Raw genomic sequence first — 16,425 nt, 5'->3', positions numbered from 1 at the left:
CATTTTCCCTGTAGTCCGGTGTGTTTCATGTTCCGTGTAAACGTGAAAGTTGTCCTGTTTCGAGCAATGGGTGAAATCATTTATCAATGCAAGAATCGAAATTGCAGTCATGTCAAGCAGCTCATGGTAATTTGACCAAATCATAACCGATCGTGTGTTCTCACGCACTCACAGATGCATTTGGAGCTGAAAAGAGTCTGAGAAGATCGACTCAGCTTACCATTGATTTTTGTCTGGATTGATGGGTATCATTATCTGCTGCGAAATTGTCATTGTAGCCGGGCACATCCCAGCAGCTGTGCGAGTCGGAGAGGGATCATGGAACCCTTTTAACGTGACTTTGCATCTGTTGTTTTGCAGGAGCACAATTGGAAGTGCAAGAAAATGGGCAGCGCTAGTGGCTGGCTGGTAGTGTGGCCGAGCGGTCTAAGGCGCTGGATTTAAGCTCCAGTCTCTGACAGAGGCGTGGGTTCGAATCCCACCGCTGCCATTTCTGCTGACCTTCTCCAATCGCGCAGCTGGTTGAAATGCTGTTTCGACCCCTGCTGCGTTTCTGTTTAAAACAGAAGCGAAATGGGTTTGCTTCCCGGGCAATTAATCGTGGTGTGTGAAAGTGCCGAATTTAGCGAAGCGTCTGTGCTGTCATGATCGTGTTCGCCTCCCGCAGCTCTTCTGTTGCTTTACGTTCCAGGCGAGTTGAATTTTAATGGAATCGAATGGAGACTGTTATTTCATCGCTGTTGTGAAACAAAGTACTACGGTGACTCGACTCGTCGTTATTTGGTTTTCTGGCCAATGAAAAAATCGTTCCAATGAATTTCGGTGTCATATGTTATTGAATTTCTCCCATTTCCTTCATCTCCGTCCTGGAGACATCGGAAGGGAAAGGTAATCTAGCCGAGACTGTGATTGGTGAAATTCACTTTTTATGGCCCATTCTTATTATGTTCTTTCTTTCTCTCTTTTCAGCATTGTCCGGGAAGTGGTGGTGCACTCAGGCTCCTGTATGTTTGAAAGAGTAGTTTGGAATTGCCCTGTTGTTAGTTGTGAGATTACTTTATGGCTCATGCCCCGGACTGTCTCACATTTAGCATTCATGCTCGCTGTGTCTGGAAATACATTTGGTTTGCCAGTTTTGTTTGTGTTCCGTGTTAAATGCTTTCCGTTTTGCGATTCTCTCAATAAATTACGAGTTAACAGGGTTTCTGAGGTAACTTCCAGCTGCAAAAATCCTGAACTGAGAATCTGGGAAAATTTCCCAGAGTATGGTCAGTCGGAGCAAAAGTAAGGAAGTCGTTCGTTTCTGCAGCGATTCACAATGCTACCGTTCCCGTGAGCAGTCGAACAGGCTATATGATTGTGCCGCAGACTGCGACGGCAAGCTCCGCTAAAGAGTGATCCTTTAATGCCGGTGTAAGCAACACAACGTTATTAGGGCACACCGCGTGGAAACAGATACTTCGGTGTATCTCGTCCATGCTCAGCACATAGCCAAAATTAAACAAGTCCCATTAAACAACGAGCGATTGGAAACAGAAAGGTGAAAAGTAGAATGGCTTCAACTTTCAGTGCCTGAACAAATCTGCTCTCGTAGTGAAATGTAATGCAACTCCATTTAATTACTGTGCAAAGCATTGTCAAGTTTTTCTCCAACCTGGTTCTGATCATATGCCATTCTGTTTGAGAGTGTAGTTCCCGCCTTCTGATCCTTCCATGAAAAGCAGCACCGCATTTGCATTCCTTGCGCAGGTTTGCCCGGTTCAAAGACAGGGAAGAAGCTGATGCTCTGGTATCACAGCGCACCACGGATTCCTGAACTAGTCTGTCTGTCAAATGTACCCCCAAAGTCGTCTCTGAAAGACCTCATTTGGAAGCTGTCTGTCGTTATTCAACGTACGAGAGTTGGCACCAGAGGTCCTGAATCATGTTTTGGAGCAGTTCGCACGGAAGTGGCTCATTCAATCAGCAACAGCAATGAAAGAAATTACACTCTCAGAGGAACCTCTGGACCTATGCTTTCACAGCGTCGCTAGTATTAAGGTGCGCCCCGAGATCTAAGCCACGTTGGAAGTGAGACGGAGGAATCGACAGAGAGGCTACAGAATGACATCGCATCCATTTGGATTTCTTTAAATCACTGACGAGCAGGAAAATGTAAACGGGGAGGGCGAGTGGGGAAGTGAGGCAGTAGCAGCTCTGGTGAAATTCCTTCTTTGTGATTCGCTCAGCAACCAGAGACGTGAAGGTGACTCAGGCGTGAGAGCTCTTCACATCGAGAACAAAAAGCACTCAAGGGCAGTTAGCACCTCTTCCGGAGAGTGGGGTGGGGTGAGCTAATTCCCTTTTGACTTCTCTGACTATGTTCAGAAACTGCTTTTTAGATTGAGGTGAACAGAGACTGCATTTCTTAAAAGCACCATGGAATTTATCAAACTTTATTGTGTCGCTTCCTTTCGATTCCCACACAGGTTTCCAACTCAGTTGGTATCCATGTGGCTCATATCCAGGTGTGAACATCTCTGCAGCGAATTGCACGGTTAAGGCAAAAAGGCAAGGAAAGTGGCATCTCGAATTGGCTCCGAGGTCAGAGCATCCTCGCAATGTGATCTGTCGTTCTCGGATTGTAATGCTACCTCCGGTTTTAGGGTGGAGAACATTCTTTGGGACTCTTATTCTGCAAGACAGACACAGTGACTGAAACTATGCTGCACGTTATGATTTGGAACACGGGCTGCTCAGCTTTGTGCATTTTCCCTGTAGTCCGGTGTGTTTCATGTTCCGTGTAAACGTGAAAGTTGTCCTGTTTCGAGCAATGGGTGAAATCATTTATCAATGCAAGAATCGAAATTGCAGTCATGTCAAGCAGCTCATGGTAATTTGACCAAATCATAACCGATCGTGTGTTCTCACGCACTCACAGATGCATTTGGAGCTGAAAAGAGTCTGAGAAGATCGACTCAGCTTACCATTGATTTTTGTCTGGATTGATGGGTATCATTATCTGCTGCGAAATTGTCATTGTAGCCGGGCACATCCCAGCAGCTGTGCGAGTCGGAGAGGGATCATGGAACCCTTTTAACGTGACTTTGCATCTGTTGTTTTGCAGGAGCACAATTGGAAGTGCAAGAAAATGGGCAGCGCGAGTGGCTGGCTGGTAGTGTGGCCGAGCGGTCTAAGGCGCTGGATTTAAGCTCCAGTCTCTGACAGAGGCGTGGGTTCGAATCCCACCGCTGCCATTTCTGCTGACCTTCTCCAATCGCGCAGCTGGTTGAAATGCTGTTTCGACCCCTGCTGCGTTTCTGTTTAAAACAGAAGCGAAATGGGTTTGCTTCCCGGGCAATTAATTGTGGTGTGTGAAAGTGCCGAATTTGGCGAAGCGTCTGTGCTGTCATGATCGTGTTCGCCTCCCGCAGCTCTTCTGTTGCTTTACGTTCCAGGCGAGTTGAATTTTAATGGAATCGAATGGAGACTGTTATTTCATCGCTGTTGTGAAACAAAGTACTACGGTGACTCGACTCGTCGTTATTTGGTTTTCTGGCCAATGAAAAAATCGTTCCAATGAATTTCGATGTCATATGTTATTGAATTTCTCCCATTTCCTTCATCTCCGTCCTGGAGACATCGGAAGGGAAAGGTAATCTAGCCGAGACTGTGATTGGTGAAATTCACTTTTTATGGCCCATTCTTATTATGTTCTTTCTTTCTCTCTTTTCAGCATTGTCCGGGAAGTGGTGGTGCACTCAGGCTCCTGTATGTTTGAAAGAGTAGTTTGGAATTGCCCTGTTGTTAGTTGTGAGATTACATTATGGCTCATGCCCCGGACTGTCTCACATTTAGCATTCATGCTCGCTGTGTCTGGAAATACATTTGGTTTGCCAGTTTTGTTTGTGTTCCGTGTTAAATGCTTTCCGTTTTGCGATTCTCTCAATAAATTACGAGTTAACAGGGTTTCTGAGGTAACTTCCAGCTGCAAAAATCCTGAACTGAGAATCTGGGAAAATTTCCCAGAGTATGGTCAGTCGGAGCAAAAGTAAGGAAGTCGTTCGTTTCTGCAGCGATTCACAATGCTACCGTTCCCGTGAGCAGTCGAACAGGCTATATGATTGTGCCGCAGACTGCGACGGCAAGCTCCGCTAAAGAGTGATCCTTTAATGCCGGTTTAAGCAACACAACGTTATTAGGGCACACCGCGTGGAAACAGATACTTCGGTGTATCTCGTCCATGCTCAGCACATAGCCAAAATTAAACAAGTCCCATTAAACAACGAGCGATTGGAAACAGAAAGGTGAAAAGTAGAATGGCTTCAACTTTCAGTGCTTGAACAAATCTGCTCTCGTAGTGAAATGTAATGCAACTCCATTTAATTACTGTGCAAAGCATTGTCAAGTTTTTCTCCAACCTGGTTCTGATCATATGCCATTCTGTTTGAGAGTGTAGTTCCCGCCTTCTGATCCTTCCATGAAAAGCAGCACCGCATTTGCATTCCTTGCGCAGGTTTGCCCGGTTCAAAGACAGGGAAGAAGCTGATGCTCTGGTATCACAGCGCACCACGGATTCCTGAACTAGTCTGTCTGTCAAATGTACCCCCAAAGTCGTCTCTGAAAGACCTCATTTGGAAGCTGTCTGTCGTTATTCAACGTACGAGAGTTGGCACCAGAGGTCCTGAATCATGTTTTGGAGCAGTTCGCACGGAAGTGGCTCATTCAATCAGCAACAGCAATGAAAGAAATTACACTCTCAGAGGAACCTCTGGACCTATGCTTTCACAGCGTCGCTAGTATTAAGGTGCGCCCCGAGATCTAAGCCACGTTGGAAGTGAGACGGAGGAATCGACAGAGAGGCTACAGAATGACATCGCATCCATTTGGATTTCTTTAAATCACTGACGAGCAGGAAAATATAAACGGGGAGGGCGAGTGGGGAAGTGAGGCAGTAGCAGCTCTGGTGAAATTCCTTCTTTGTGATTCGCTCAGCAACCAGAGACGTGAAGGTGACTCAGGCGTGAGAGCTCTTCACATCGAGAACAAAAAGCACTCAAGGGCAGTTAGCACCTCTTCCGGAGAGTGGGGTGGGGTGAGCTAATTCCCTTTTGAGTTCTCTGACTATGTTCAGAAACTGCCTTTTAGATTGAGGTGAACAGAGACTGCATTTCTTAAAAGCACCATGGAATTTATCAAACTTTATTGTGTTGCTTCCTTTCGATTCCCACACAGGTTTCCAACTCAGTTGGTATCCATGTGGCTCATATCCAGGTGTGAACATCTCTGCAGCGAATTGCACGGTTAAGGCAAAAAGGCAAGGAAAGTGGCATCTCGAATTGGCTCCGAGGTCAGAGCATCCTCGCAATGTGATCTGTCGTTCTCGGATTGTAATGCTACCTCCGGTTTTAGGGTGGAGAACATTCTTTGGGACTCTTATTCTGCAAGACAGACACAGTGACTGAAACTATGCTGCACGTTATGATTTGGAACACGGGCTGCTCAGCTTTGTGCATTTTCCCTGTAGTCCGGTGTGTTTCATGTTCCGTGTAAACGTGAAAGTTGTCCTGTTTCGAGCAATGGGTGAAATCATTTATCAATGCAAGAATCGAAATTGCAGTCATGTCAAGCAGCTCATGGTAATTTGACCAAATCATAACCGATCGTGTGTTCTCACGCACTCACAGATGCATTTGGAGCTGAAAAGAGTCTGAGAAGATCGACTCAGCTTACCATTGATTTTTGTCTGGATTGATGGGTATCATTATCTGCTGCGAAATTGTCATTGTAGCCGGGCACATCCCAGCAGCTGTGCGAGTCGGAGAGGGATCATGGAACCCTTTTAACGTGACTTTGCATCTGTTGTTTTGCAGGAGCACAATTGGAAGTGCAAGAAAATGGGCAGCGCGAGTGGCTGGCTGGTAGTGTGGCCGAGCGGTCTAAGGCGCTGGATTTAAACTCCAGTCTCTGACAGAGGCGTGGGTTCGAATCCCACAGCTGCCATTTCTGCTGACCTTCTCCAATCGCGCAGCTGGTTGAAATGCTGTTTCGACCCCTGCTGCGTTTCTGTTTAAAACAGAAGCGAAATGGGTTTGCTTCCCGGGCAATTAATTGTGGTGTGTGAAAGTGCCGAATTTAGCGAAGCGTCTGTGCTGTCATGATCGTGTTCGCCTCCCGCAGCTCTTCTGTTGCTTTACGTTCCAGGCGAGTTGAATTTTAATGGAACCGAATGGAGACTGTTATTTCATCGCTGTTGTGAAACAAAGTACTACGGTGACTCGACTCGTCGTTATTTGGTTTTCTGGCCAATGAAAAAATCGTTCCAATGAATTTCGATGTCATATGTTATTGAATTTCTCCCATTTCCTTCATCTCCGTCCTGGAGACATCGGAAGGGAAAGGTAATCTAGCCGAGACTGTGATTGGTGAAATTCACTTTTTATGGCCCATTCTTATTATGTTCTTTCTTTCTCTCTTTTCAGCATTGTCCGGGAAGTGGTGGTGCACTCAGGCTCCTGTATGTTTGAAAGAGTAGTTTGGAATTGCCCTGTTGTTAGTTGTGAGATTACATTATGGCTCATGCCCCGGACTGTCTCACATTTAGCATTCATGCTCGCTGTGTCTGGAAATACATTTGGTTTGCCAGTTTTGTTTGTGTTCCGTGTTAAATGCTTTCCGTTTTGCGATTCTCTCAATAAATTACGACTGAACAGGGTTTCTGAGGTAACTTCCAGCTGCAAAAATCCTGAACTGAGAATCTGGGAAAATTTCCCAGAGTATGGTCAGTCGGAGCAAAAGTAAGGAAGTCGTTCGTTTCTGCAGCGATTCACAATGCTACCGTTCCCGTGAGCAGTCGAACAGGCTATATGATTGTGCCGCAGACTGCGACGGCAAGCTCCGCTAAAGAGTGATCCTTTAATGCCGGTGTAAGCAACACAACGTTATTAGGGCACACCGCGTGGAAACAGATACTTCGGTGTATCTCGTCCATGCTCAGCACATAGCCAAAATTAAACAAGTCCCATTAAACAACGAGCGATTGGAAACAGAAAGGTGAAAAGTAGAATGGCTTCAACTTTCAGTGCTTGAACAAATCTGCTCTCGTAGTGAAATGTAATGCAACTCCATTTAATTACTGTGCAAAGCATTGTCAAGTTTTTCTCCAACCTGGTTCTGATCATATGCCATTCTGTTTGAGAGTGTAGTTCCCGCCTTCTGATCCTTCCATGAAAAGCAGCACCGCATTTGCATTCCTTGCGCAGGTTTGCCCGGTTCAAAGACAGGGAAGAAGCTGATGCTCTGGTATCACAGCGCACCACGGATTCCTGAACTAGTCTGTCTGTCAAATGTACCCCCAAAGTCGTCTCTGAAAGACCTCATTTGGAAGCTGTCTGTCGTTATTCAACGTACGAGAGTTGGCACCAGAGGTCCTGAATCATGTTTTGGAGCAGTTCGCACGGAAGTGGCTCATTCAATCAGCAACAGCAATGAAAGAAATTACACTCTCAGAGGAACCTCTGGACCTATGCTTTCACAGCGTCGCTAGTATTAAGGTGCGCCCCGAGATCTAAGCCACGTTGGAAGTGAGACGGAGGAATCGACAGAGAGGCTACAGAATGACATCGCATCCATTTGGATTTCTTTAAATCACTGACGAGCAGGAAAATATAAACGGGGAGGGCGAGTGGGGAAGTGAGGCAGTAGCAGCTCTGGTGAAATTCCTTCTTTGTGATTCGCTCAGCAACCAGAGACGTGAAGGTGACTCAGGCGTGAGAGCTCTTCACATCGAGAACAAAAAGCACTCAAGGGCAGTTAGCACCTCTTCCGGAGAGTGGGGTGGGGTGAGCTAATTCCCTTTTGAGTTCTCTGACTATGTTCAGAAACTGCCTTTTAGATTGAGGTGAACAGAGACTGCATTTCTTAAAAGCACCATGGAATTTATCAAACTTTATTGTGTCGCTTCCTTTCGATTCCCACACAGGTTTCCAACTCAGTTGGTATCCATGTGGCTCATATCCAGGTGTGAACATCTCTGCAGCGAATTGCACGGTTAAGGCAAAAAGGCAAGGAAAGTGGCATCTCGAATTGGCTCCGAGGTCAGAGCATCCTCGCAATGTGATCTGTCGTTCTCGGATTGTAATGCTACCTCCGGTTTTAGGGTGGAGAACATTCTTTGGGACTCTTATTCTGCAAGACAGACACAGTGACTGAAACTATGCTGCACGTTATGATTTGGAACACGGGCTGCTCAGCTTTGTGCATTTTCCCTGTAGTCCGGTGTGTTTCATGTTCCGTGTAAACGTGAAAGTTGTCCTGTTTCGAGCAATGGGTGAAATCATTTATCAATGCAAGAATCGAAATTGCAGTCATGTCAAGCAGCTCATGGTAATTTGACCAAATCATAACCGATCGTGTGTTCTCACGCACTCACAGATGCATTTGGAGCTGAAAAGAGTCTGAGAAGATCGACTCAGCTTACCATTGATTTTTGTCTGGATTGATGGGTATCATTATCTGCTGCGAAATTGTCATTGTAGCCGGGCACATCCCAGCAGCTGTGCGAGTCGGAGAGGGATCATGGAACCCTTTTAACGTGACTTTGCATCTGTTGTTTTGCAGGAGCACAATTGGAAGTGCAAGAAAATGGGCAGCGCTAGTGGCTGGCTGGTAGTGTGGCCGAGCGGTCTAAGGCGCTGGATTTAAACTCCAGTCTCTGACAGAGGCGTGGATTCGAATCCCACAGCTGCCATTTCTGCTGACCTTCTCCAATCGCGCAGCTGGTTGAAATGCTGTTTCGACCCCTGCTGCGTTTCTGTTTAAAACAGAAGCGAAATGGGTTTGCTTCCCGGGCAATTAATTGTGGTGTGTGAAAGTGCCGAATTTAGCGAAGCGTCTGTGCTGTCATGATCGTGTTCGCCTCCCGCAGCTCTTCTGTTGCTTTACGTTCCAGGCGAGTTGAATTTTAATGGAACCGAATGGAGACTGTTATTTCATCGCTGTTGTGAAACAAAGTACTACGGTGACTCGACTCGTCGTTATTTGGTTTTCTGGCCAATGAAAAAATCGTTCCAATGAATTTCGATGTCATATGTTATTGAATTTCTCCCATTTCCTTCATCTCCGTCCTGGAGACATCGGAAGGGAAAGGTAATCTAGCCGAGACTGTGATTGGTGAAATTCACTATTTATGGCCCATTCTTATTATGTTCTTTCTTTCTCTCTTTTCAGCATTGTCCGGGAAGTGGTGGTGCACTCAGGCTCCTGTATGTTTGAAAGAGTAGTTTGGAATTGCCCTGTTGTTAGTTGTGAGATTACTTTATGGCTCATGCCCCGGACTGTCTCACATTTAGCATTCATGCTCGCTGTGTCTGGAAATACATTTGGTTTGCCAGTTTTGTTTGTGTTCCGTGTTAAATGCTTTCCGTTTTGCGATTCTCTCAATAAATTACGACTGAACAGGGTTTCTGAGGTAACTTCCAGCTGCAAAAATCCTGAACTGAGAATCTGGGAAAATTTCCCAGAGTATGGTCAGTCGGAGCAAAAGTAAGGAAGTCGTTCGTTTCTGCAGCGATTCACAATGCTACCGTTCCCGTGAGCAGTCGAACAGGCTATATGATTGTGCCGCAGACTGCGACGGCAAGCTCCGCTAAAGAGTGATCCTTTAATGCCGGTGTAAGCAACACAACGTTATTAGGGCACACCGCGTGGAAACAGATACTTCGGTGTATCTCGTCCATGCTCAGCACATAGCCAAAATTAAACAAGTCCCATTAAACAACGAGCGATTGGAAACAGAAAGGTGAAAAGTAGAATGGCTTCAACTTTCAGTGCTTGAACAAATCTGCTCTCGTAGTGAAATGTAATGCAACTCCATTTAATTACTGTGCAAAGCATTGTCAAGTTTTTCTCCAACCTGGTTCTGATCATATGCCATTCTGTTTGAGAGTGTAGTTCCCGCCTTCTGATCCTTCCATGAAAAGCAGCACCGCATTTGCATTCCTTGCGCAGGTTTGCCCGGTTCAAAGACAGGGAAGAAGCTGATGCTCTGGTATCACAGCGCACCACGGATTCCTGAACTAGTCTGTCTGTCAAATGTACCCCCAAAGTCGTCTCTGAAAGACCTCATTTGGAAGCTGTCTGTCGTTATTCAACGTACGAGAGTTGGCACCAGAGGTCCTGAATCATGTTTTGGAGCAGTTCGCACGGAAGTGGCTCATTCAATCAGCAACAGCAATGAAAGAAATTACACTCTCAGAGGAACCTCTGGACCTATGCTTTCACAGCGTCGCTAGTATTAAGGTGCGCCCCGAGATCTAAGCCACGTTGGAAGTGAGACGGAGGAATCGACAGAGAGGCTACAGAATGACATCGCATCCATTTGGATTTCTTTAAATCACTGACGAGCAGGAAAATGTAAACGGGGAGGGCGAGTGGGGAAGTGAGGCAGTAGCAGCTCTGGTGAAATTCCTTCTTTGTGATTCGCTCAGCAACCAGAGACGTGAAGGTGACTCAGGCGTGAGAGCTCTTCACATCGAGAACAAAAAGCACTCAAGGGCAGTTAGCACCTCTTCCGGAGAGTGGGGTGGGGTGAGCTAATTCCCTTTTGACTTCTCTGACTATGTTCAGAAACTGCTTTTTAGATTGAGGTGAACAGAGACTGCATTTCTTAAAAGCACCATGGAATTTATCAAACTTTATTGTGTCGCTTCCTTTCGATTCCCACACAGGTTTCCAACTCAGTTGGTATCCATGTGGCTCATATCCAGGTGTGAACATCTCTGCAGCGAATTGCACGGTTAAGGCAAAAAGGCAAGGAAAGTGGCATCTCGAATTGGCTCCGAGGTCAGAGCATCCTCGCAATGTGATCTGTCGTTCTCGGATTGTAATGCTACCTCCGGTTTTAGGGTGGAGAACATTCTTTGGGACTCTTATTCTGCAAGACAGACACAGTGACTGAAACTATGCTGCACGTTATGATTTGGAACACGGGCTGCTCAGCTTTGTGCATTTTCCCTGTAGTCCGGTGTGTTTCATGTTCCGTGTAAACGTGAAAGTTGTCCTGTTTCGAGCAATGGGTGAAATCATTTATCAATGCAAGAATCGAAATTGCAGTCATGTCAAGCAGCTCATGGTAATTTGACCAAATCATAACCGATCGTGTGTTCTCACGCACTCACAGATGCATTTGGAGCTGAAAAGAGTCTGAGAAGATCGACTCAGCTTACCATTGATTTTTGTCTGGATTGATGGGTATCATTATCTGCTGCGAAATTGTCATTGTAGCCGGGCACATCCCAGCAGCTGTGCGAGTCGGAGAGGGATCATGGAACCCTTTTAACGTGACTTTGCATCTGTTGTTTTGCAGGAGCACAATTGGAAGTGCAAGAAAATGGGCAGCGCTAGTGGCTGGCTGGTAGTGTGGCCGAGCGGTCTAAGGCGCTGGATTTAAGCTCCAGTCTCTGACAGAGGCGTGGGTTCGAATCCCACCGCTGCCATTTCTGCTGACCTTCTCCCACCGCGCAGCTGGTTGAAATGCTGTTTCGACCCCTGCTGCGTTTCTGTTTAAAACAGAAGCGAAATGGGTTTGCTTCCCGGGCAATGAATTGTGGTGTGTGAAAGTGCCGAATTTGGCGAAGCGTCTGTGCTGTCATGATCGTGTTCGCCTCCCGCAGCTCTTCTGTTGCTTTACGTTCCAGGCGAGTTGAATTTTAATGGAACCGAATGGAGACTGTTATTTCATCGCTGTTGTGAAACAAAGTACTACGGTGACTCGACTCGTCGTTATTTGGTTTTCTGGCCAATGAAAAAATCGTTCCAATGAATTTCGATGTCATATGTTATTGAATTTCTCCCATTTCCTTCATCTCCGTCCTGGAGACATCGGAAGGGAAAGGTAATCTAGCCGAGACTGTGATTGGTGAAATTCACTTTTTATGGCCCATTCTTATTATGTTCTTTCTTTCTCTCTTTTCAGCATTGTCCGGGAAGTGGTGGTGCACTCAGGCTCCTGTATGTTTGAAAGAGTAGTTTGGAATTGCCCTGTTGTTAGTTGTGAGATTACATTATGGCTCATGCCCCGGACTGTCTCACATTTAGCATTCATGCTCGCTGTGTCTGGAAATACATTTGGTTTGCCAGTTTTGTTTGTGTTCCGTGTTAAATGCTTTCCGTTTTGCGATTCTCTCAATAAATTACGAGTTAACAGGGTTTCTGAGGTAACTTCCAGCTGCAAAAATCCTGAACTGAGAATCTGGGAAAATTTCCCAGAGTATGGTCAGTCGGAGCAAAAGTAAGGAAGTCGTTCGTTTCTGCAGCGATTCACAATGCTACCGTTCCCGTGAGCAGTCGAACAGGCTATATGATTGTGCCGCAGACTGCGACGGCAAGCTCCGCTAAAGAGTGATCCTTTAATGCCGGTTTAAGCAACACAACGTTATTAGGGCACACCGCGTGGAAACAGATACTTCGGTGTATCTCGTCCATGCTCAGCACATAGCCAAAATTAAACAAGTCCCATTAAACAACGAGCGATTGGAAACAGAAAGGTGAAAAGTAGAATGGCTTCAACTTTCAGTGCTTGAACAAATCTGCTCTCGTAGTGAAATGTAATGCAACTCCATTTAATTACTGTGCAAAGCATTGTCAAGTTTTTCTCCAACCTGGTTCTGATCATATGCCATTCTGTTTGAGAGTGTAGTTCCCGCCTTCTGATCCTTCCATGAAAAGCAGCACCGCATTTGCATTCCTTGCGCAGGTTTGCCCGGTTCAAAGACAGGGAAGAAGCTGATGCTCTGGTATCACAGCGCACCACGGATTCCTGAACTAGTCTGTCTGTCAAATGTACCCCCAAAGTCGTCTCTGAAAGACCTCATTTGGAAGCTGTCTGTCGTTATTCAACGTACGAGAGTTGGCACCAGAGGTCCTGAATCATGTTTTGGAGCAGTTCGCACGGAAGTGGCTCATTCAATCAGCAACAGCAATGAAAGAAATTACACTCTCAGAGGAACCTCTGGACCTATGCTTTCACAGCGTCGCTAGTATTAAGGTGCGCCCCGAGATCTAAGCCACGTTGGAAGTGAGACGGAGGAATCGACAGAGAGGCTACAGAATGACATCGCATCCATTTGGATTTCTTTAAATCACTGACGAGCAGGAAAATGTAAACGGGGAGGGCGAGTGGGGAAGTGAGGCAGTAGCAGCTCTGGTGAAATTCCTTCTTTGTGATTCGCTCAGCAACCAGAGACGTGAAGGTGACTCAGGCGTGAGAGCTCTTCACATCGAGAACAAAAAGCACTCAAGGGCAGTTAGCACCTCTTCCGGAGAGTGGGGTGGGGTGAGCTAATTCCCTTTTGACTTCTCTGACTATGTTCAGAAACTGCCTTTTAGATTGAGGTGAACAGAGACTGCATTTCTTAAAAGCACCATGGAATTTATCAAACTTTATTGTGTCGCTTCCTTTCGATTCCCACACAGGTTTCCAACTCAGTTGGTATCCATGTGGCTCATATCCAGGTGTGAACATCTCTGCAGCGAATTGCACGGTTAAGGCAAAAAGGCAAGGAAAGTGGCATCTCGAATTGGCTCCGAGGTCAGAGCATCCTCGCAATGTGATCTGTCGTTCTCGGATTGTAATGCTACCTCCGGTTTTAGGGTGGAGAACATTCTTTGGGACTCTTATTCTGCAAGACAGACACAGTGACTGAAACTATGCTGCACGTTATGATTTGGAACACGGGCTGCTCAGCTTTGTGCATTTTCCCTGTAGTCCGGTGTGTTTCATGTTCCGTGTAAACGTGAAAGTTGTCCTGTTTCGAGCAATGGGTGAAATCATTTATCAATGCAAGAATCGAAATTGCAGTCATGTCAAGCAGCTCATGGTAATTTGACCAAATCATAACCGATCGTGTGTTCTCACGCACTCACAGATGCATTTGGAGCTGAAAAGAGTCTGAGAAGATCGACTCAGCTTTCCATTGATTTTTGTCTGGATTGATGGGTATCATTATCTGCTGCGAAATTGTCATTGTAGCCGGGCACATCCCAGCAGCTGTGCGAGTCGGAGAGGGATCATGGAACCCTTTTAACGTGACTTTGCATCTGTTGTTTTGCAGGAGCACAATTGGAAGTGCAAGAAAATTGGCAGCGCTAGTGGTTGGCTGGTAGTGTGGCCGAGCGCTCTAAGGCGCGGGATTTAAGCTCCAGTCTCTGACAGAGGCGTGGGTTCGAATCCCACCGCTGCCATTTCTGCTGACCTTCTCCAATCGCGCAGCTGGTTGAAATGCTGTTTCGACCCCTGCTGCGTTTCTGTTTAAAACAGAAGCGAAATGGGTTTGCTTCCCGGGCAATTAATTGTGGTGTGTGAAAGTGCCGAATTTGGCGAAGCGTCTGTGCTGTCATGATCGTGTTCGCCTCCCGCAGCTCTTCTGTTGCTTTACGTTCCAGGCGAGTTGAATTTTAATGGAATCGAATGGAGACTGTTATTTCATCGCTGTTGTGAAACAAAGTACTACGGTGACTCGACTCGTCGTTATTTGGTTTTCTGGCCAATGAAAAAATCGTTCCAATGAATTTCGATGTCATATGTTATTGAATTTCTCCCATTTCCTTCATCTCCGTCCTGGAGACATCGGAAGGGAAAGGTAATCTAGCCGAGACTGTGATTGGTGAAATTCACTTTTTATGGCCCATTCTTATTATGTTCTTTCTTTCTCTCTTTTCAGCATTGTCCGGGAAGTGGTGGTGCACTCAGGCTCCTGTATGTTTGAAAGAGTAGTTTGGAATTGCCCTGTTGTTAGTTGTGAGATTACATTATGGCTCATGCCCCGGACTGTCTCACATTTAGCATTCATGCTCGCTGTGTCTGGAAATACATTTGGTTTGCCAGTTTTGTTTGTGTTCCGTGTTAAATGCTTTCCGTTTTGCGATTCTCTCAATAAATTACGAGTTAACAGGGTTTCTGAGGTAACTTCCAGCTGCAAAAATCCTGAACTGAGAATCTGGGAAAATTTCCCAGAGTATGGTCAGTCGGAGCAAAAGTAAGGAAGTCGTTCGTTTCTGCAGCGATTCACAATGCTACCGTTCCCGTGAGCAGTCGAACAGGCTATATGATTGTGCCGCAGACTGCGACGGCAAGCTCCGCTAAAGAGTGATCCTTTAATGCCGGTTTAAGCAACACAACGTTATTAGGGCACACCGCGTGGAAACAGATACTTCGGTGTATCTCGTCCATGCTCAGCACATAGCCAAAATTAAACAAGTCCCATTAAACAACGAGCGATTGGAAACAGAAAGGTGAAAAGTAGAATGGCTTCAACTTTCAGTGCTTGAACAAATCTGCTCTCGTAGTGAAATGTAATGCAACTCCATTTAATTACTGTGCAAAGCATTGTCAAGTTTTTCTCCAACCTGGTTCTGATCATATGCCATTCTGTTTGAGAGTGTAGTTCCCGCCTTCTGATCCTTCCATGAAAAGCAGCACCGCATTTGCATTCCTTGCGCAGGTTTGCCCGGTTCAAAGACAGGGAAGAAGCTGATGCTCTGGTATCACAGCGCACCACGGATTCCTGAACTAGTCTGTCTGTCAAATGTACCCCCAAAGTCGTCTCTGAAAGACCTCATTTGGAAGCTGTCTGTCGTTATTCAACGTACGAGAGTTGGCACCAGAGGTCCTGAATCATGTTTTGGAGCAGTTCGCACGGAAGTGGCTCATTCAATCAGCAACAGCAATGAAAGAAATTACACTCTCAGAGGAACCTCTGGACCTATGCTTTCACAGCGTCGCTAGTATTAAGGTGCGCCCCGAGATCTAAGCCACGTTGGAAGTGAGACGGAGGAATCGACAGAGAGGCTACAGAATGACATCGCATCCATTTGGATTTCTTTAAATCACTGACGAGCAGGAAAATGTAAACGGGGAGGGCGAGTGGGGAAGTGAGGCAGTAGCAGCTCTGGTGAAATTCCTTCTTTGTGATTCGCTCAGCAACCAGAGACGTGAAGGTGACTCAGGCGTGAGAGCTCTTCACATCGAGAACAAAAAGCACTCAAGGGCAGTTAGCACCTCTTCCGGAGAGTGGGGTGGGGTGAGCTAATTCCCTTTTGACTTCTCTGACTATGTTCAGAAACTGCCTTTTAGATTGAGGTGAACAGAGACTGCATTTCTTAAAAGCACCATGGAATTTATCAAACTTTATTGTGTCGCTTCCTTTCGATTCCCACACAGGTTTCCAACTCAGTTGGTATCCATGTGGCTCATATCCAGGTGTGAACATCTCTGCAGCGAATTGCACGGTTAAGGCAAAAAGGCAAGGAAAGTGGCATCTCGAATTGGCTCCGAGGTCAGAGCATCCTCGCAATGTGATCTGTCGTTCTCGGATTGTAATGCTACCTCCGGTTTTAGGGTGGAGAACATTCTTTGGGACTCTTATTCTGCAAGACAGACACAGTGAC

At 46.1% G+C, this 16,425-nt stretch overlaps 5 non-coding genes across 5 annotated transcripts; all 5 read left to right on the top strand.

Annotated features, from left to right (window-relative positions):
• Nucleotides 1–407: 407 nt before the first annotated feature.
• Nucleotides 408–490, top strand: trnal-uaa (transfer RNA leucine (anticodon UAA)). The gene has a single exon. It is a non-coding gene; the product is annotated as a tRNA-Leu (tRNA).
• A 2,663-nt stretch (nt 491–3,153) lies between these two features.
• Nucleotides 3,154–3,236, top strand: trnal-uaa (transfer RNA leucine (anticodon UAA)). The gene has a single exon. It is a non-coding gene; the product is annotated as a tRNA-Leu (tRNA).
• Nucleotides 3,237–5,899: 2,663 nt separating this feature from the next.
• trnal-uaa (transfer RNA leucine (anticodon UAA)) lies at nt 5,900–5,982 on the top strand. Its single transcript has one exon. It is a non-coding gene; the product is annotated as a tRNA-Leu (tRNA).
• A 2,663-nt stretch (nt 5,983–8,645) lies between these two features.
• Nucleotides 8,646–8,728, top strand: trnal-uaa (transfer RNA leucine (anticodon UAA)). The gene has a single exon. It is a non-coding gene; the product is annotated as a tRNA-Leu (tRNA).
• Nucleotides 8,729–11,391: 2,663 nt separating this feature from the next.
• trnal-uaa (transfer RNA leucine (anticodon UAA)) lies at nt 11,392–11,474 on the top strand. Its single transcript has one exon. It is a non-coding gene; the product is annotated as a tRNA-Leu (tRNA).
• The last annotated feature ends 4,951 nt before the right edge of the window (nt 11,475–16,425 follow it).

This window comes from Chiloscyllium punctatum, chromosome 41 (assembly GCF_047496795.1).
Source record: "Chiloscyllium punctatum isolate Juve2018m chromosome 41, sChiPun1.3, whole genome shotgun sequence".
Taxonomy (NCBI): Eukaryota; Metazoa; Chordata; class Chondrichthyes; order Orectolobiformes; family Hemiscylliidae; genus Chiloscyllium; species Chiloscyllium punctatum.
Note: the sequence above shows the minus strand (reverse complement) of the source record. Positions and strands in the feature narration are given on the sequence as shown.